Genomic DNA, 6,692 nt, shown 5'->3' with positions numbered 1-6,692 from the left:
GAAGTATTACTCCCATTGGTTTCACCATTTTCAATGAACCGTGCATTTCCAGATTCAACAATTCTTGTGTTATGGGTAGGACAGTAAAACATATACCCTTTTGACTTTGCTGGATAATCAATGAAATATCCACTGATTGTTCTTGTATCCAATTTCTTCTCTTACGGATTGTATATTCTGACTTCTGCCTGACATCCCCAAACATGCAGGTGTCTCAAACTGGGTTTCCTTCCTGTCCATAATTCAAAAGGTGTCTTTTGAACTGCCTTACTAGGAACCCTGTTCAACAGATACATGGCAGTTTTTAAAGCATACATCCACAATGAAACATGTACAGTTGACTTACTCAACATGCTCCTAACCATATCCATTAAGGTTCGATTACGCCTTTCTGAAACACCATTTTGTTGTGGTGTACCTGGCATTGTGTATTGAGCACAAATACCACGTCTCTCAAGGAACTTAGCAAACGGACCAGGGTGTTGTCCACTTTCATCATATTTTCCATAATATTCACCACCTCTATCTGACCTGACAATTTTCACCTTTCTGTCTAATTGCCTTTCCACTTCATTTATATAAACTTCCAAGGCATTCACTGCTTGCGATTTTTCATGCAGTAAATAGACATAACCATAACGTGAAAAATCATCAATGAAGGTGATAAAATACCTTTCTTTATTGAAAGAACTTGCATCAAAAGGTCCACATATATCAGTGTGTATAATTTCAAGAAGCTGAGTACTTCTTGTGGCTCTTTTCTTTGTGTGTTTTGTTTGTTTGCCTTTAATACAATACACACAAACATTCAGATCCAAACTTGAAAGTATTTCATTCTTTACTAATCTTTCCATCCTTTCTTTGGAAATATGTCCCAAACGTTTGTGCCACAAGAAAGCAGAACATTCATTCAATAAACTACGTTATGATGCGAGGTCATAAGAGTTTCAGCATATAGATTATCAAGGTTCAATCTATATAATCCATCATAAAGAGTACCAAATCCAATTTCTTGCAGAAATGACAATTGTCATTCTTCTTATAGAGCTTAGTAGAGGACTCATTTATCTTCACTGGTCTTTTACCCTTTCCATGTTTCTTTAAGACCTTATTTCCAGCTCCCTGATTGTTCACAGAGTGTATAGAGTGGTTTCCTCGATTCTTCAATTTAGTCTTTTCCTGAACTAACATGTTATAGTTCTCATCGACTGCCATTCCAATAGGCTTAAGTCTTGCCGCAATATTATTCATTTCAATGACATGTTCATGCATAGTACGAGAACCATCAAATTCCATGATGGTTAATGTGCTCATTAATGTCCCAACAAGAGACTTATCAATAGTTTGGGAGCGCTCTTCCACAAATTTTCATAAATTCTTTTGCTCTATCAGTTTTGGAAAGAGCAGACTTAATATTACTTGTTATGCTCATTCGCATAAAGATACAGGAACATATACTTGATCACACATGCTTAACATTAATACTTTGAGTCATAAACTAAACATACCATACAGATTCAGAAAACATTATATGTATACTAATGTTCTCCTTTGGGAGATTCATTAATACACAAAACATAATGATGCTAATAGTATTAACTTTATTTGGTAAGATATATGCATTAACTAGAAACACTTGTTATCTTTGGATATACAAGCAAAACTAATAACACATACTCACTACCAACAATCATATCCATTAATTATAAGGACAACTAATCAACCTTTGGGTGATCCATAATGCCCTATAATAATGAATTTCCATTTACCCATATATATAAATAATTTAGCATCTATTCTATAGGTAATTGGAATAAAATTTATCAGTAATCTGGAATTAAATAAAACTTAAAGATTTGATCACTTTGGTGATTACAAATCTATCATACAAATAATTCCATAAATAATATCATTATATAAAATAAAATTTCATCCATAATTTGGAATTAAATAAAACTTAAAGATTTGATCACTTTGGTGATTACAAATCTATCATACAAATAATTCCAAAAAATAATATCATTATATGAAATAAAATTTCATCCATAATTTGGAATTAAATAAAACTTAAAGATTTGATCACTTTGGTGATTACAAATCTATCATACAAATAATTCCATAAATAATATCATTATATGAAATAAAATTTCATCATACATAATTTGGAATTAAATAAAACATAAAGATTTGATCACTTTGGTGATTACAAATCTATCATACAAATAATTCCAAAAAATAATATCATTATATGAAATAAAATTTCATCCATAATTTGGAATTAAATAAAATTTAAAGATTTGATCACTTTGGTGATTACAAATCTATCATACAAATAATTCCAAAATTTCAATTTAAAACTAAATACATAAAGCGGAAATATAATTTTTCATTCCTCACTTTCAATCAATTAATTAAACTTTAATTTAATGAACATAATCATTAAAACTTTAATTTAATGTAAATTAAATTACATTTAAAAAATAATAATACATAAACAAAAAAATTAATTTTCCGTTACTCACTTTTAATTAATTAATTAATTAAACTTTAATTTAAATGTAAATTGCATTATATGACATAATAAAATTTCATTAAAACTTTAATTAAACTTTAATTTAATTCAAATAAAATTACATTATAAGATAACAAAATTTCTTTAAAATTACATTACAAATATAGTAAAATAAAATAAAATAAAAATTTGACGTAAAGTTGAATTAAAAAAAATTGGGACCAAAATGCTGCAACACATTATTCACAATAAAATGCAGCCAATGACGTAAGGTGCACATGAATTAACATAAATTATTAATTAAATTCAATAGGTGCAGGAATGAATTTAAGCTTTAATCTAAGGTGCAGGAAACGCATCATGCAATTGAAGGCAAGGTTTCTCCATTAGCGTAAAGGTTCACTTTCCCTTTCACATTTATCGTAAAACCTTTTGAATCAAAAGCGTTTTACACCATTAATGACGTTGATCCATAAACCCTAATTTTAAAATTAGGGTTCTTTAATTAAGATTAATTAAAATTAGGGTTTTTTAATTTTGATGGTTTAGGACAATTAGGGAATTATTATAGAGGAATGAAAATCTTAATTTATAAACCCTAATTTTAAATTAGGATTCTTAAATTGGGAATATTTTAAAATTAGGGTTCTTTGAATTTTGGAAAAACATTAATGGAGAATCACAAAAAATGAGCAACAAGGCTCTGATACCACATGTAAATTTAAACATGAATGAACGTTAATTGAACACATACAATTTATGTTCACAAATAGATCTTATCATATCATGATTCTCACACAATCATACAATCAAGAAGGAATAGACACTTACCTTGATCCATGAGTGATCCTAATTGAGCAGTTACTTTATCTCCTTTATCCCAATCTATCTCTTGCAATTCCGTTCTTGTCACACTTTCGTGATGGTTAACAGTGAGACAACTATTATTTGCAGAGACAGAACCCTATAGCCTTTAGTACCCAATCTCCATCAGATGTAGGTTTTCATTAGGTATATCATCAGATATATATATTTCTCACATTAACCAATGGGCCTTTAATTCTATTATTATTATTAAATCATATTTGGGCCCAAAGCCCAAACTCTAAGTCATGTGAGTCACTTTATAGAAATTAATATACATAATTTCTTACACAAAATTCCAGGAAACCAAATTAGCAACCAACTTTTGATGGGAAAATCGATCGCTAATTCAAGCGTTAAAGTAAAAGGTGATATCGACCACCGTTTCGATCACTAATGGGTTGAAGTAATTAATTAAAAAAATTAGGGTGGCTAATTCAGTGGCTAAATTGGAGACCTATAACAACCAAATCTACCTTCAAACATAAATTGTCTCCTCGACGTAAAAGACTAGCTCCACCAATCCAATCCAAATCGTCTGAGAAAGCCTAGCTTGCCTTACTAAGTCAACATCTAATTAAGAGAATCAGATGATGACAGATGCTCTGATGCAGTCTAAAAAAGAAGTTGTCAAAGCAAAACGTGATGCAGATGTTGATTAAATGCAACTCTAAAGTTCAGTATATCAAAAATGGATCTCCAATAATGAATGTCAGACGTTGTTAATCAATCTACAAAGATCAACCTGATGGAGGAGACTCTTCCTCAAGACAAAGTTGTTGCTAATGAAGGACGTGTTTTGTCTGAGATTTATGCTCAGATGAAGTCCATCACTGATGTTCTAGGCCTTTAGTTGCTTGAGGACTAGCTACGTTCCGAAACAATACTCGTACAAGTTAGTCGAGAGTTGATACGAGCCGAAATAATACTCGTGTTATAACTTACAGTGTTAGTCTGCATAATATAACTCAATTTATTGATTGAAAATTAGGCATAGTAAGCGCTATCTAACAAACCAATATAAAAATCACTAAATATTTTCTCCATTTCTTATCTTGTTAAAATTGCATGTTATTATCCCTACACTAACATAAGAAGAAGAAGTTTTCGAACTTAGTATTTGAAAATTGCATGCTATTATACCTATTTTTCACACAATCTACCAAAAATTTATTGACACACATTTATATCTTTATTGTACAATGATTACACTTTCCATATCGTTTATTTTCAATTACATATGTCGAATTTGTTCATTTAATAGTAGTCATGTAACACTTTCTATCTTTCATTAATTTAGAAAGTAAGTCATAGATGTACTTAGATAACTATAGTATTGAACTTCTTCTCGAATTTACTTTTCGATTTGGTAAAATTGGAATATACAATATTTTGTTTTAATTATGACACCTCTTTACTTACCTTTCTTTGAATAACTTATGCTTAGTATATAATTTCCTTTTGTTCGAAGTTCTAATTTAACTACTAAGAGTTAGTAGTGTACTAAAAAAATCCTATATTTGAAACACTTTGGTACTTGTTCTAATTTGACATTCAAACAAATGATATACTATATACTAAACCCTTATCACACTAATGCTAACAAAGTTGCATTAAAAGGTACATAATTTTCAAATAAAAACAAGGGAGTGAAGAGACATAGAATAAAAAGGTAAAAGGATGAGATTAATTGAAGACTTGACCTGAAATTGTTCCAATAAAATTTGAAGAACCAATAACTTTGGCTAAACTAAACTAAATAGACACAAACTTTTGGCTCCTCAACAATCTTCTCACCCACCATCATCTCCAACATTTTCTCATACTTTCTTAGTTCAGTGCCTCTTTCAAGCAAACTCGAATCATCTTCCAAAGTGTCAAACGAGGCATCACTTACAATGGAAGCTTGGTTTCCAATTTTGGTTCTTGCTAGAAAAGACAAAATAAGCACAAGAGAAGCCATGGAATGGAAAAAGAAACCCAATCTTCTATAGAACCCACCAGATAGATAAGAGATCACAGTGTAACAATTTTGGTGTATAAGTGAAGAAAATGGTGTTGCAAGCCAGAAATTGAAGAAAACGTTGGGGGCACAACTCTTTTGTACATGTTTTTCTTTGTACTTTTCATTAATACTAGAGAAAGTTTGGCCATGGAGCCACCAAAGTAGTTAGGGTCGTTGGGAATAACATTATTTCATAAATGAGGAAGGAATAATATCAACTTAAATAATTTTGCTTATATATTTTGTTATAGGACATTAATCATATAAATCAAATTATTAAAGTTAGTTTAGATTAGTTAATTGATTCGTTTATTTCAAATTTAATTAAATGAATTATAATCAATTCGGTTTTCAAAATCATCTTTCTTTAATATAAACTCTTAAGTAATTATTGAAAAAAAAGAAAAATCTTTTGAGTCTTTCATCCTGTATGTGTTTTTACTAGGAAAATGAACTTGTTGTTCCTTTCACTTGACAAGTGCTAATTATGAAATGTACCACCCATTACATCTATATGTTCCCACTTGTCATATTAGGTTGTATTTGTACACTAGTACATTGGGGTATTACATCATATTTTATTATGGGTTATTTTTCTTTTCTAAAACTACTTTAAATATATATAATACGTCAAACACGTATAATAATAATATATATATATATGATATTTGTTTCTTTTAATATATTATTATTTTAATTGGTATATTCGTATTTTATTTTGATACATAATATTTGATAAATAATTTTATATGTTTTTATATTTTACTTTAAGTATACTTTACCAAATATATATTTAGGGTGATAAAATAGACATTGGTTTAAGTTGAGTTAGTTTTTAATCTTCTGATCCTTTTTCACTCATCACAATAAAACCATTAAATAAAAATTAATTTTAGATATCAAAATAATTAGTTATTATATTCATTAAATTAGAGATTATTCTATAAATTAAAAAAAAAATTAGTATATAGAGTAATTTCTATTATTAATAAAAAATTATAAGCTAATTTTTAAATTGGTATCAAATTTAGTTTCTAAAGGTTTGACCTACTAACTACTCTAAATTAGTCTTTATTAGTCTTTTAGATACTAATTTAAAATCTAAAATATTAGTAACTAAAACCTTGATAGTTAATTTAGATATCAACTTAGAAACCATTTTATAAATTTCTATTAATAATGAAACCACTTTACATAAATAATTTTTTAGTCTCTAAAATAATATATAATTTAGTTAATATAGGAACTAATTATGTTTTATCTCTAAATTTGATTGTTATTTAATAAAAAAAAATTGTAGTGACTTGTCTT

This window comes from Phaseolus vulgaris, chromosome 4, assembly GCF_051622355.1.
Source record: "Phaseolus vulgaris cultivar YP4 chromosome 4, ASM5162235v1, whole genome shotgun sequence".
In the NCBI taxonomy this organism is placed as follows: domain Eukaryota; kingdom Viridiplantae; phylum Streptophyta; class Magnoliopsida; order Fabales; family Fabaceae; genus Phaseolus; species Phaseolus vulgaris.
Note: the sequence above shows the minus strand (reverse complement) of the source record.